This window comes from Leopardus geoffroyi, chromosome C3, assembly GCF_018350155.1.
Source record: "Leopardus geoffroyi isolate Oge1 chromosome C3, O.geoffroyi_Oge1_pat1.0, whole genome shotgun sequence".
NCBI lineage: Eukaryota > Metazoa > Chordata > Mammalia > Carnivora > Felidae > Leopardus > Leopardus geoffroyi.
In genome coordinates this window covers 133,758,820-133,772,684 of record NC_059338.1, presented here as the reverse complement: position 1 = coordinate 133,772,684, position 13,865 = coordinate 133,758,820, and the positions used below count along the sequence as shown (strand labels likewise).

General features: G+C 40.6%; 1 long non-coding RNA gene across 1 annotated transcript in view; it reads right to left on the bottom strand.

The window, feature by feature from the left end:
* Positions 1-446: 446 nt before the first annotated feature.
* The window catches only part of LOC123584954, a 71,698-nt gene continuing 58,279 nt past the window's right edge, over positions 447-13,865 (bottom strand). Inside the window, exon 4 of the long non-coding RNA XR_006705797.1 lies at positions 447-597. This is a non-coding gene — a long non-coding RNA (uncharacterized LOC123584954). The remainder of the gene's footprint in view (positions 598-13,865) is intronic.

The following is a 13,865-nucleotide window of genomic DNA, read 5'->3' as shown; positions in this document are numbered from 1 at the left end:
CCACCCCACTTCATCTTCTTCAAGACAGAGGCAAGGACTCTGATACCAAGTCATGAGCAGAGCTCCCCAGTATAAAGTGGGGAGGAGGGAGCTCTACCAGAAGAGAGGATGAGATGATGCCATTTCTGAACTAGCACACCTGAGACTTCCCTTCCCCCCAGGGAGGCGAGCACTTCCCCTCATAGCCAGGACAGAGTCTAGAGAAAGTTCCTATCTGTGCTTCAAGAATGAGGCTTAAAGGCAGTTCTTCGAGGTTAGCTATCCAGGGCAAAATCCACAGATTTAAAGAATTTACACTTGTTTCAACTGACCTGCTTTCTCTTTGGAATTGTAAACACAATAGCAGAGACCAAAGGCCACAGCAAACCCATCAGAGAGGATTAGAGCCTGTTATGGGTTAGAAAGTGTCCTCCAAAAAAGATGTAGTCAAGTACTAACCTTCCCTCACCTGTGAATGTGACCTTATTTGGAAACAGTCTTTGCAGATGTCATCAGGTTAAGATGAGGTCATTAGAAGTGGTCCCTAATTCCATGAGAGGGGAGACGGCCATGTGAAGACAGGAGCAGACGCAGAAGGAACAGCTGGGGCTCCAGAAGCTGGAAGAGACAAGAAAGGCCCCTCCCCGGGGTGCTTGGGGGGCTCCGTCAGTTGAGCACCCACCTCTTGATTTCAGTTCAGGTCATGATCCCAAGGTTGTGGGATTGAGCCCTCATCAGGCTCTGCGCTGAGCTTGCAGCCAGCTGAAGATTCTTTCTCCCTCTCTCTCTCTCTCTGCCCTTCCCCCACCCACGCATGTTCTCTCTCTAAAAAAAAAATAAAAGGGGGGGGAAGGGCCCCTCCCCTAGAGGTTTTGAGAGAGCACCGTCCCTGCCAACATCTTGATTTTGGATTCGTAGCCTCCAGAATTGTGACAAATTAAATTTCTGTTGTTTTAAACCACCCAACTTGTGAGGCTTTGTGAGAGCAGCCCTAGGAAGCTCACCTAGAGGCCAATACCTAGAAATCACACCCAAAAACATATTCGTGTCACCGCCGTCTCTGTATTTATTATGACAACTGTGAGCTGAGGAGGTTTCCTTAAGGAAATGATTGTCTGTCATATCAGATTCCCCTAAGTGTTTACAGACTTCTAAATCACGACCTTAGTTAATGAAATTGTCTCTGGCTGGAAGGGTTTTTGGGTTTTGTTTTCTGGTGCATAGACACTTCTAATCCCTACACTTGATTCACTTTCATATGAAAATTGTAGGCCTGATATTGTTCGGATGTTCCTGAGTCAGGCTGGCACAAAGTCAGGAGAGATTTAGCATGAAGACAGGGGAAATGAAGGGATTCCACACTCACTTTATTTCTCCTTAAGGTACAGTTACACAGATGGTTTAAGAAGCTCATTATGCTTTCCCAAATTCTCCTGTGCTTCCTAAAAGGTCATTAAAGTTTTGCAGCCATTCCCTTCAGTAGTCAGGAGCGTCTAAAACCCTGGCCATTGCCTTATCAGCTCTTTGAAATGAAAGACGATGAGGCCAGCCGTGCAGCCCCCACAGGTGAAAAATGCATCATAGGTGTTACTGCCTATCTCTCTCTCAAGTGTTGTCTGCTTGTTTAATGAAGTGGAGAAACTAAAAAGAAGGGAGTGCAAAAAGCATGAAATCTCTTCCTAAAGAAAGTTCTGATGAGTTCATTGCTAGGAATACCTGAAATTAATTGACCAATAGTCTTTTTATTCTGTGAGGTTGGTGAGAAGAAAAATGGGGTGAGAGTACAAAATCAAAAAATCAGAGTGGAGACCCAGAGGAAGGAAGTGCAGCACCAGAAATTTATTATGCTTTACACACTTGCACAACACACACACACACACACACACACACACAACATAAAGATAAAAAAGTGCCATATTTAACTATGATGCTAACAAAGAATGGTCATGAATACAGAGTTCACAGAAAAGGAAGCATAAAAGGCCTAAATTGTAAAAAAAAAAAAAAAAAAATGCTCAATATATACTATGAGAAAATATACGCCTGTATTAAACCATCACAAGATACAATTTCTTATCAGATGGGCCAAAGTTAAAAATTATGACAACATACTCAGGGGCTGAGCATATAGGGAGAGTACAACCCCTGGGGAGGTTAATGTGGCAATATATTTAAGTGACAAATGAGGGGCACCTGGGTGGCTCAGTGGGTTCAGCATCCGACTGTTAATTTCACCTCAGGTCATGATTTCATGGTTGGCAGGATCCAGTCCCACATCAGGCTCTACAATGCTGGCACGGAGACTGCTTGGAATTCTCTCTCTCTTTCTCTTTCTCTCTCTCTCTCTCTCTCTCCCCCCCCCCCACTTGTGCACATGCATGCTCTCAAAAATAAATATAAATAAACTTATAATAAATAAGTAAATAAATAAATAAATGACAATGGAATTTACTCTTTGACCTGGCAATCCCACTTCTGGGGATTTCTCCAAGATATGCCAACATAGGTTCTATTCATATCTGCATTATTATACAGTAATATTATTATATATTATTATAAGACTCTTTATATCTGTATTATTTATAATAGTAAAAGCTGAAACCAATGCCTGTGGTCATCTACAGGAATCTTTTAAATTAACTATGGCATGTTCACACAATGAAGAAAAGAATGGGGAAGCTTTAGGTATGTGGGTGTAGAAACATCTCCATGACATATATAGTTACTTTTTTTTGGTTTTTAAGGTGCAAAACAATTACAATATGGTAGTGTTAAAATATGTGCTTAAATTCTTTGACACTCCTCCCTTCAACGGTTGGATCCAGGGGCACCTAGCTGGCTCGGTTTGTGGAGCATACGACTCTTGATCTCAAGGTTATGAGTTCCAGCTCTGTGTTGGGTGTAGAGATTACTTACGAATAAAATCTTAAAAAAAAAAAAAAGAGTGGGAGCCAAGGTCTGTTTCCTTGAGTGTGGGCTGGGCTCAGTCACGTGTTCATGAAGAGACAGAAGTGGTAGTGTGTGACTGCAGAGACTAGGTCACCAAAGGCGTTTCGGCTTCCTCCTCGCTCTTCCTCTTGAATCACACACGCAGGGGAACCCAACTGCTATGTTGTGACTCTGATGGTCCCATGCAGCAAGGAACTGAGGCTTTCTGCCAACAGCTGTGTGAGTGAGCCATCCGCCTGGAAGCGGATCCGCTATCCATAGTCACACTTACAGAAGCCCTGGCCCAAGTTGGACAGAAGTCTCATGTGAGGCCTTGAGCCAGAACTACTCAGCCAAGTCAATCCTGGATTGAGAGCTTTCAGAAACTATGAGATAATACACGTGTGTTGCTTTAAAATGCTAAATTTTCAGGGCACCTGGGTGCCTCGGTCAGTTAGGCATCTGGTTTTGGCATAGGTCACGATCTCATGGTTTGTGGGTTGGAGACCGGCATCAGGCTCTGTGCTGACAGCTCAGAGGCTGGAGCCTACTTCAGATTCTCTCTCTCTCTCTCTCTCTCTCTCTCTCTCTCTCGGGCCCTCCCCTGCTCATGCGCTCTCTCTCTCTCTCAAAAATAAACATTAAAATAATAATAATAATAATAATAATAATAATAATAAAATAAAATGCTAAGTTTTCTTTCTGGTAGGGGTGAGGGGTGTAGGAATTTGTTATGCAGCAGTAGCTAAATAATGCAACAGTGTTTATAGCAGGCTTTTTTTGCATAATAAAGAAGAAAAATAATATATAACTGTGTTTTCTTGTTTTTGCAGTAAAGAAACACTGGAAAGGCACCCAAGCATTAACAAAAGTGGTTGCTTATGTAAATGGTTAGCGGAATGGGGAATAACATAGATGGGAATAGGAAAGAGAACCCAATTTCTCAAGTTGCACCTCTTGTATATCCTCTTCTATTTTTATATCAAGTTCATACATACTTACATATTTTAAAAGTAATTTGTAAGCAATTTTTTTATTTTTAAGAGATTAAAAAATTTTTTTAATGTTTATTTATTTTTGAGAGAGAGACAGAGCATAAGCAGGGGATGGGCAGAGACAGAGGGAGACACAGAATCTGAAGCAGGCTCCAAGGCTCTGAGCTGTCAGCACGGAGACTGACATGGGGCTCAAACTCACCAACTGTGAGATCATGACCTGAGCTGAAGTCAGATGCCCAACTGACTGAGCCACCCAGGCACCCCAAAACATTCTTATTTTAAATCTATACAAGATAACAGATGTTAACTTACCATGGTCATCGCTTTACAGTGTATGTAAGTCATGTCATTATGCTGTACACCTTAAACTTCCATAGTGCTCTATGTTAATTATATCTCACTAAAATGGAATAAAACTAATTAAATTAAAATTTAAAGTAAAAGATTAAGCTAGGATTTTTAAAAAATAAGATAAAAAATAAAATAAATAAAATAAAGCATTTTCCCCCCTTTAATACAGGGGGAAGACCTAACCTGTCCAGGGGAGACCTAACCTGTCCAGGTTGCCTGTAGCAACTGAATTCAGAACCTGAGGTAGCCCTGTCATATACCCTGTTGTGTGGATAGAGAGTTATGGAGAGAGACTGCAGAGAAAGGAAATGAATCGAGAGGAATACGGATAAACCCTAGCGTCTGGCTCACATGTGTCCTTACAATAAATTCTACCTTCAGTCAGTCAGTATCTGCATTTGTCATCAAAAGAACTTTAGGCAAGACTCTGTAGATTCTTAAATGGAGCCAAGAGAGCTGAAAGCCATAGAAGCAGCTCTCTCTTTAATTCTTCCCTTCCTGTGATTTACGCCTTTCATTAATTCAGGAATTTTACTTGAGAAATGTTTATTAAGTATCTACAGGTACAAGACCTCCGTAGTGTGATTAGAAAGTGATGACATCATTATTTGGCAGTAAAATCATGAATCTTAAAGCACTGCCACCCACTTGAAGGAAAAGAACTTCAAAGGTTTAAAAATCATAACATGTAATATTAATTATACTGGAATTAAAATTTAAAAAAATTAAAAACCCAATTTCTTTTTTTTTAAGATTTTATTTTTAAGTAATCTCTACACCCAACACGGGGCTTGAACTTATAGTCCCAAGATCAAGAGTCACACGTTCTATTGACTGAGCCAATCAGGTACCCCTTAAAAATCCAATTTCTGGGGTGCCTGGGTGGCTCAGTCGGTTGAGCGTCCGACTTTGGCTCAGGTCATGATCTCGCGGTTTGTGAGTTCAAGCCCCGCATCAGGATCTGTGCTGATGGCTCAGAGCCTGGAGCCTGTTCACATTCTGTGTCTCCCTCTGTCTCTGCCCCTCCCTTGCTCATGCTCTGTCTCTGTCTCAAAAATAAATAAAACATTAAAAAAAATTTTTTTAAATAAATAAATAAAAATAAAAATCCAATTTCTATAATGGGGAGGAAAATATATATGTAAAGCTACAGATTCAAAATTAGAATTGTTGAAATGACAGCAACTTTAGAGTACATTGAGTTCAAACTCCCACTCACTATAGGGGGTATAGCTCAGGGGTAGAGCATTTGACTGCAAACTCCCACTCACTATAGATTATTTTATTTTTTTTAATGTTTATTTATTTATTTTGAGAGAGAGAGGGAGAGCCTCTCCCACGCAGTCTCCACGCTGTCAGTGCAGAGTTCTAGACAGAGCTCAATCCCACAAACTGTGACATCACGACCTGAGTCAGACGCTCAACTGAGCCACCCAGGCACCGCAATATAGACTTTTTTTAACTTTATTTTTAAGCAATCTCCACACCTACCGTCGGACTCAAAACCCACAATGCAAGATCCAGAGTCACAGCTTCACTGACTGAGCCAGCCAGGTGCCCCTCAATATAGATTTCTTAGTTTTTACAAGAAAAAAAAAGTTGTTAACATATAAAATACACGTTATATGCTACTATTATATATGAAATATATTGTGTGTGTGGATGGATAGATAAACAGAAAGATAAAAAAATCTCTTCAATTACCTTTAAAAAAATAATAACAACATATGAATATGGAAATTCCAATGTTCCAATCTGGAGCTGTTTCTGGCAACAGCTGCATGGTAGAAGGAATCTCATCAATGTCATTCATATGCACCAGCCCTGCCCCCCCCACCCACAACTGTTTGGCATACACAGAATGATAGTTATTACCTCCTCTCTGCCCCTGATGGGAAGCTAACTCCCAAAACTCTTGTTCCTCTATCCCATGTAAGAACTTTTCTCCGTATCTTGGAGAGACAGTTTTCTTTTTTTGTTATTTTCAAGAAAGTGTTTCTTTAAAGATTTTATTTTTAAGTAATCTTTACACCCAATACCCAGAATTTCTAATTCTAAATTCATATTTCTCCAAATTTTAAAATTGAATTAAAAAAAAAGTTTAGAATCATTTTCTGCATGGTTCATTAAGTCACATCAGTCTAATTTCAAATTCTTGTAGAGCAATATACTGTTTCATCTAGAACCAACAAATCATAAAGATGCCCATAACCATGGTTGAATGTCTTTTGTCTTATAATTGCATCTTACTGGTCACCAGGAGACAAGACAGAATTTAAGTATTAATAAAATGATTAATTCACGTGACATTTATCGAGAACTTTCTATATGCTAATACATTGGTTAAAGATATTTAATAATACTAATACCATCATTATCTCATTTAATCTTCGTAGCAATCCTATGAAGCAGATGTTGCACACTTTACAGAAGAGGAAACTAAGCCAACTTTTGCCTTAATTCACAGAGCTAATAAGCCAAGTGCTCTCTGTCCAAGACCATGTGTTTTCTACTTTGCTCCAATGTCTTCTTGGTTTTAAAAGGTTCAAACTAATAGGGGCACCTGGGCAGCTCAGTTGGTTAAGCGTCTGACTTTGGCTCAGGTCATGCATGATCTCACAGTTGGTGAGTTCAAGCCCTGTATCAGGCTCACTTCTGTCAGTGCAGAGCCCACTTTGGAGCCTCTGTCCCCCTCTCTCTCTCTGCCCCTCCCCCTGGTTCTCTCTCTCAAAATAAATACAGAAACTTAAAAAAAAAAAAGTTCAAACTAATAGAAAACCAAGAAAACTGTGGATAAAAACACAATGGGATTAGTAAGTATATATGTAGCAAGGCAGTTACAGTGTTTGGGGATATTACATAGAAAAGGTCAAATTGTGGGGCGCCTGGGTGGCTCAGTCGGTTAAGCGTCCGACTTCGGCTCAGGTCATGATCTCATGGTAGGTCTGTGAGTTCGAGCCCCGCGTCAGGCTCTGTGCTGACAGCTCAGAGCCTGGAGTCTGCTTCGGATTCTGTGTCTCCCACTCTCTCTGACCCTCCCCATTCATGCTCTGTCTCTCTCTGTCTCAAAAATAAATAAATATTAAAAAAAAAAAAAAAAAAAGAAAAAGAAAAGGTCCAATTGTAACCCTGGGGAAGATGATAGCGAAGAGAAGCAGGATGTATGAGCTCAGTCTTTAGGGAAAAGGGGTTACCGAAGTCAGTGGGGCCAGAAGCAAGGAGTTTCCATTTCAAACTGCAAAAATGATGCGAGCACATACACAGAGGCTTGCAGCAGCCTACATCATCCCAGAAACCTCGAGTCAGTGGGTTCATCTGGAGTGACAGACACTTGCCATTGAAGGTGGTCAGAGGGTAGGGGCCAGATCATAAAGCGACCTGCAATCCTCACTAAAGAGTTCGAAATGTTTCTGAATGCAGTGGGGGGGTCCCGAAGGAAAATTGAAAGCAAAAGAGAGACCTGATCTGGGTATGTTTTGGAAAGCCCTTCATGAGGCTCTGAATTAAAGTAATCACAAGTAGATGATAGAAGAGGAAAGATTTGAGAGGTGATTTGAAGTCGGAATGAGGCAGGACCTGGTGACCAATTGGATGTGGAGGACAAAGGAAAGAAAAGTCCAGGGTCCTGGGTAACGCCCAAGTTTCTAGTGACACCATTAAGTGACAGAATTTCAGGAGGGACAGCTAGTTGGGAAAGGAATTAGATTTGAGATATAAAGAGTAGGCACTGGAAACAATAGGTTTAGATCTCAGGAGAAAGATCTGGTTGGAACTACAGAATCACCAGTGATGGAGAAAACACAGAAGGATGAATTCACTCAAAAAATAAAGAGAAAAAAAGGCTAAGGACCAAGTCAACAGTGATGTCACACAATGAGCATGTGCCCAGTGCTGGATACCGATACACTGGGCACTCTATCCCAGCTCTGCCACAAGACATAACTGTGACAATCAAATGAGAAATGGCATGCCTGTCCCCAAGCAAACACTCATAAATGTTGGTTGTTGTTATCTCTACTGGAAAACATCTCAATGTTTTCACAAGTTCATGAATGTGTAAGTTTCACCTTCATCTCTAATAATATACACACTATTATAGTATATAATAATAATTAATAATGATAATAAGCAATGTGCTTCTATTAAGCACTTGCTAGATTTCAAAGACTGTGCTGGGCATTTTGCATTAATCTCTTCAATTTCCATAGTATCTCTCTCATACAGTATTGTTTATTATTCCCACTTTACAGATGAAAAAACTGAAGCATTGACAGGTTAATTTACATGCTCAAGGTCGTACATTCATTACAGGCACAAAGGGGGGATGGGAGAAGGAAGAAGGCCTTGGCCCAGCACAAAAACTAGGAAAGGAATAACAAAGCCTGCCCTGTGGGTTCTTCACCCCCGCCCCCATGCTCAAGAGGAAATTTCTAAACACATAAAATGTCATTGAGATTTGCCCCTATGTAGAAGTCCTGGGTCAAATCACAGCTCCACAGTCCCTACCATGAGGATAAAGGATGGCCAAAGGTGACAAAAGTAGAAAGTAGTCTTCTTGAAATTTTCTGTTAAGACATTATCTGATGTTTATGTTGCCTCTTTAAATAAAGTATTAGACTATATCTGATTAGACTATATCTGGCACACTGTAATTATATTTAGGAGCTTGAACATGATTGGTATACATTAATACTGAAAGAATAAATTTCTAAATGTCTCATTTAACTCACTTTATCTGCTCTCCATCAAATTCACAAAAGGTACAATTCTGCGCTTCAAAGTGAGTGTTATTTGAACTAAAGAATCTATTGCAACTCTTAATAAGTAAGCATTTACAACCCTACATAATTTCTTCTTTTTCCTCAACTGCTTTATTACTTGAATGACCAGTGATGTAAGTTAAAGATTTTTTAATTGCTTCTTTTTCTTGCATATTTATTTGCATTCCTAAATTTACTTAACAAAAGATTTTCTTATTTGCATAGATCAATCTTAAATGCAAAGCCTATAGAATATACTCGCAAGTAGACAATAGCTCCACAGGGTTAAGGTATTAGAGCGTGACTACCTTGCATTGTTTAAAAGATGAGCTAAGTGCTTCGTTTTAACCTAAATAGAGACCCCACTAGCACAAAGAACCAAAGTCAGTCACGGGTCCCTGCAACATCTTTACACGATTACAATGAGATGAAAAACTCTGAAAATCCCTCAAGTTTTTAAAAACTACTCTCCCCGCCGCAAAAAAAAAAAAAAAAAAAAAAAAATCATTGGTGTCACTCATTCCTAACCACAACGCAGCAACTGCAATTATCTTAACACGTACTAATTAGATTTATTAGGTCATAGTGTTTGGGCGGGGTTTTCCCTAAAGGAGCAGACAAGTCCTCTCTGTAGATTATTAACTAAATGGGTCTATATGCCATAAAGCCCATTCTTACCTTTTTATTTTTTCATGAGACATTCATCAATGAATGGATTAATAGGACCACAAAGGAAAAGTGAAGCATTTGTGTGCAATAATTTATCCTATAAAAGAATGATTAACTGACAGATTCTATTGAATGCCAAAATCTAACATTAAATTTTATTCTTAAACTGAAGCAGCTTAGTAAAGAAGTTATAAACATTTTTAGAAATCCACAGAGAGAAAGCCCGGGAAAGCATGCTCAAGATTCAGTGGGTAGGATTCCCATTTTTTTTCCATTTTATTTTTAAGTAATTTCTACACCCAACATGGGGCTCAAACCTACAACCCCAAGCTCAGGAGTCCCATGCTCTACCGGCTGAGCCAGCTAGGAGCCCCTCCAATTAATTCTTTAGGAAACTTGGTGAACTTAACTCATTTATTCATAATCTACCCTAGTTTCCTGATTAAACTAAGAATGCTAGTGGTAATCGTAACTCAAAAAATATTGGAGGAGGAAGGGGAGTTAGTGATGTCACACACATTTCTATAATATCTGAGTTTTGTCTGATGAGCACACAGTACTTTGTAATCATCCAAATAACAATTTTTAAAATTAAAAAAATACATATATTTTGATAGAGGCGACTGGCTAGCTCCGTCAATAGAGGACTAGACTCTAGATCCTGGGGTCGTGACTTCAAGCCCCACATTGAGTATAGAGCTTACTTAAAAATAATTTTTTTAACAAAATACTTTCACCATTTTTTTCAAGAAAGATAAAGTTATGTATGCAGGATGCAGGCTATCTTTCAGTTCACCTAGCCTATGAAAAGTGTGGTTACTATTTGCCCCTTACAAGATTTCTCCAAGGCACACATTCCCAGGTCTGTGATTTTCATTGAATTACCTCACATCTTACCTCCATGCTCTTGCAAACTGTTGTGCCAGACAGAAACATCGTTTTTACCTTCCTGCACAATGTGCAAAACTGAATCTTCAAGTCTCATCTCTCCTCCATGGGTAAAAACTAAGTCTGTAAATCTTGAAAGAAGGCATGAAGTAGTTTTGAAAAGAGACCTTTGATTTGTTTACATCGTTTTTCTTTAATTCTGACTGACTTTGCCTACTTGTACGTTTGATTTACATCTAATTTCCTGTTTGATAATCCATTACATGTACACGAACACCTTAGGAAGCAGTGTCAATTACAATGAGTCTCCAATACTTATTTTTCTCCTTCTGTAATGAACTTGAACTTTTCTGCCTCAAGATCCTGAAAAGAACATTTTCTTCACGTTGCATATGCACACTGTGCGCCATGAAACAATAATTAACATTTCCACGAATGCCCCGTCTCTTCTCTTGCCCGCCAACCTGAGTTGTGCATTGGAAACTTTCTCCTACGTCTGTGGCAACGACTGGAAATGTTTACCTATAAATGCATACCAGGTTACCATAAATTCTCTTGCTGATGTTTATATTCCAAGAAACCAGGCACAGAAAATAGAATCATAACAACACACTGAAGGGGCGGGCTTTCACAAATACATTGCTGACAAATGTCAGTAATCCAGTTTTCACTCTGCATTTCTCTCCGTGAAAGTTAATTGCACGCAAACGGACACACAGGACTATGCTAGAGTAAATTAGCGTTTCGCACCTTGCCAGAAGGAAGCTAAGACGCTAAGAGGTAATGAGTTTTATTAACTCTCATAATGTCTGCAAAGTAGCACAGCATCAAAGTATCGGATCCCTTTTTAGTCTCTCCCCGAAGACCTACTTACAGGAGCAAGCGCATCAATGCCTCATTGATCAGCAAAACGCCGGCGGAGGCATTCTGCTCGCATCAGAAGCTCGGCTCCTGCACCCTTTCCACCGGCTGCGATGAACCTACGGCCAGGCGCACGGCGCGGCGCAGGAATCGGCGACTCGCGTTTCCGAAGTGTGCTCAGCGTTTATGTGTTTGGAGCTGGAACTCCATTTCCTGTCCGCACTATTACAATCAATAGGTGTGAGTTTCAGTGGCTAGGGCGCAAAAACTTTCTGAGTCATTCCGATCGTTTGCAATGGAAAGAATTGGAAAATAATGGAAAGCAAAAATGAAATTAAAACTTTGGAAACAAAGAATAAGAAATTGGTTTGTTTATTAGGGAAAAATTCTGGTGCTTGACAAAAGCACAATTAGTGACTTCTGTGGATTTGCTCCGAAGGTTCGGAGGCGGGCATTGTTTGTTTGCTAAGTGTTCTCCGGTTGGTGTATTTAGTTGAGAAGTACGGCCCGCGTTTTCTTTGGCACAGATGCAGCGTATCAGTCATGATGGATAAGTACCTTCACCAGCAGTTAATTAACTCAGTTTCAAATGAAGCCCCTGGACTGGACTCAGTGGTTGTCAGGGTGGGGTTCTCAGACCAGCAGCAGCAGCAGCAGCAGCAGCTGCTGGGATCTGGTTGGAAATGCAAATATTGAGTCCCACCCCAGACTTCCTGAAACTGGGACTCTGGGGGTGGGGCCCAGCGATCTGTTGTTACAACCCTTCGAAGGGATTCTGAAACAGGCTAACTTTTGAGAAGCACTGGAATAGTTATTCTAATGATAAAAAGTAACCTGGAGCCCAGATTAAAACGAAGTATTTCCAGAACCTTCTCCTGGAAATGGATTCGGTGGAGCTACTGTGTGGCAGGAGGGTCTGTATGTTAACCAGCAGCCAGGGTGACTCTCCCTGGGCAAGTTTGGGAAGACCTGAATTGATTTATCTCTGGAAGGCTACTTTCCAGGTCTGGCTTTTCCTTTGTTGCTTGAGTAGAACGGTATTTTGAAATGGGGGGAAAAAAAACAACAAAACATGAGGTTGAAGCGAAGAGGGTGAGGATTCCAGCATGAACTAGACCAAGGAAACTGGAGAGAGGTTAACGGATTGTTTCCACCAGTTCAAGAAACCCCTGCCAGCAAAAGACAAAGGGAACATGAAAGATGTCCCTGTGTGCTGAGACAAAGGAAACATGGAAAGTAGAGTTTGGTTAGGTTTCGGTGACTCATTGAAATGTCTTCCAGGCAAGAAGGAGATAAGGAAAATAATGTATAATTGACCACTTCTGTTGGTGGGCTATTCTCCGATCAGTGTCCATAAGTTGAGACTGGTTGCACGCAGCATTGTAATTTCCACTGTGTATACCGTTGGGCACTCTACATTACGTTCTCTTCCGGGCTGACACTGAAGTCGGCCTCCTCTCACGCTCAGGCAAAGGCCCAGGCCTCTGCTGGCCAATGCCTGAAATTATACCCCTCAAATTTCTTTCAATAGCTTTTTAGTTTTGGAGCTCTTTTTAAAATGCAAGAATTAAGGGGGCGCCCGGGTGGCTCAGTCGCTTGAGGTCTGGTCTGTGAGTTCAAGCTGCAGGTGGGGGTCTGTGCGGACTGCTCAGATCCTGGAGCCTGCTTTGGATTCTGTTTCCCTCTCTCTCTACCCCTCCCCGGCTCATACTCTGTCTCTCTCACTCCCTCTCTCGAAAATAAATGAACATAAAAATTTTTTTAAAATAAAATGCAAGGATTAAGTCTTATTTATCTCCAGAATTCTGGTCCTGCTACTGGTGCTGCGCAGATCAGCCACTATTTACAAAGAGAGGATGTAGGGCCTATGTGTAAGCAGACGAATGCCTATATTTCAGGTGGTTTAAGAGAGCCCTTAGGGCTGGCTTGTTGGTTTAAAATGGATAGAGAACTGGGTTAGAGGGTATGAAGATAAATAATAAATGAGTGACAGCTCAAGACCACAGTGAGGCTAAGGTTAATAAGTCTCAATCCCAGCGGGTAAAGAGCCTCTCTTCAGGAGATAACTGCGTAAATGGTATCTCACTGGTGTACCTGTTTTGTTCACTTGAGAATTTTTTTTCTGAATCAAAATAAAATCAAAAGAGAACAAATCTTGATGAAATTCAAGAGTCTGTTTACTTCATGTTGATTGATTCACTTGGGAGAGAGGTGAGCTCTTTTGTTGCTTCTGTGACAGATGACCATTGTTGGCCTGGCAGTTGCTTTAACAGCTAAACTTATTCTAATTTATAGGCCATGCGACACACCAGCCCAACATAAATTAGTATACCAGTGTGTGAATTTTTTAATCCCGTGTTGTCACAAAGGCGTTATTGTGAAACATTCATCCTGCGTATCCCTCACCTGTCTTCATTCATAACACTAGAGC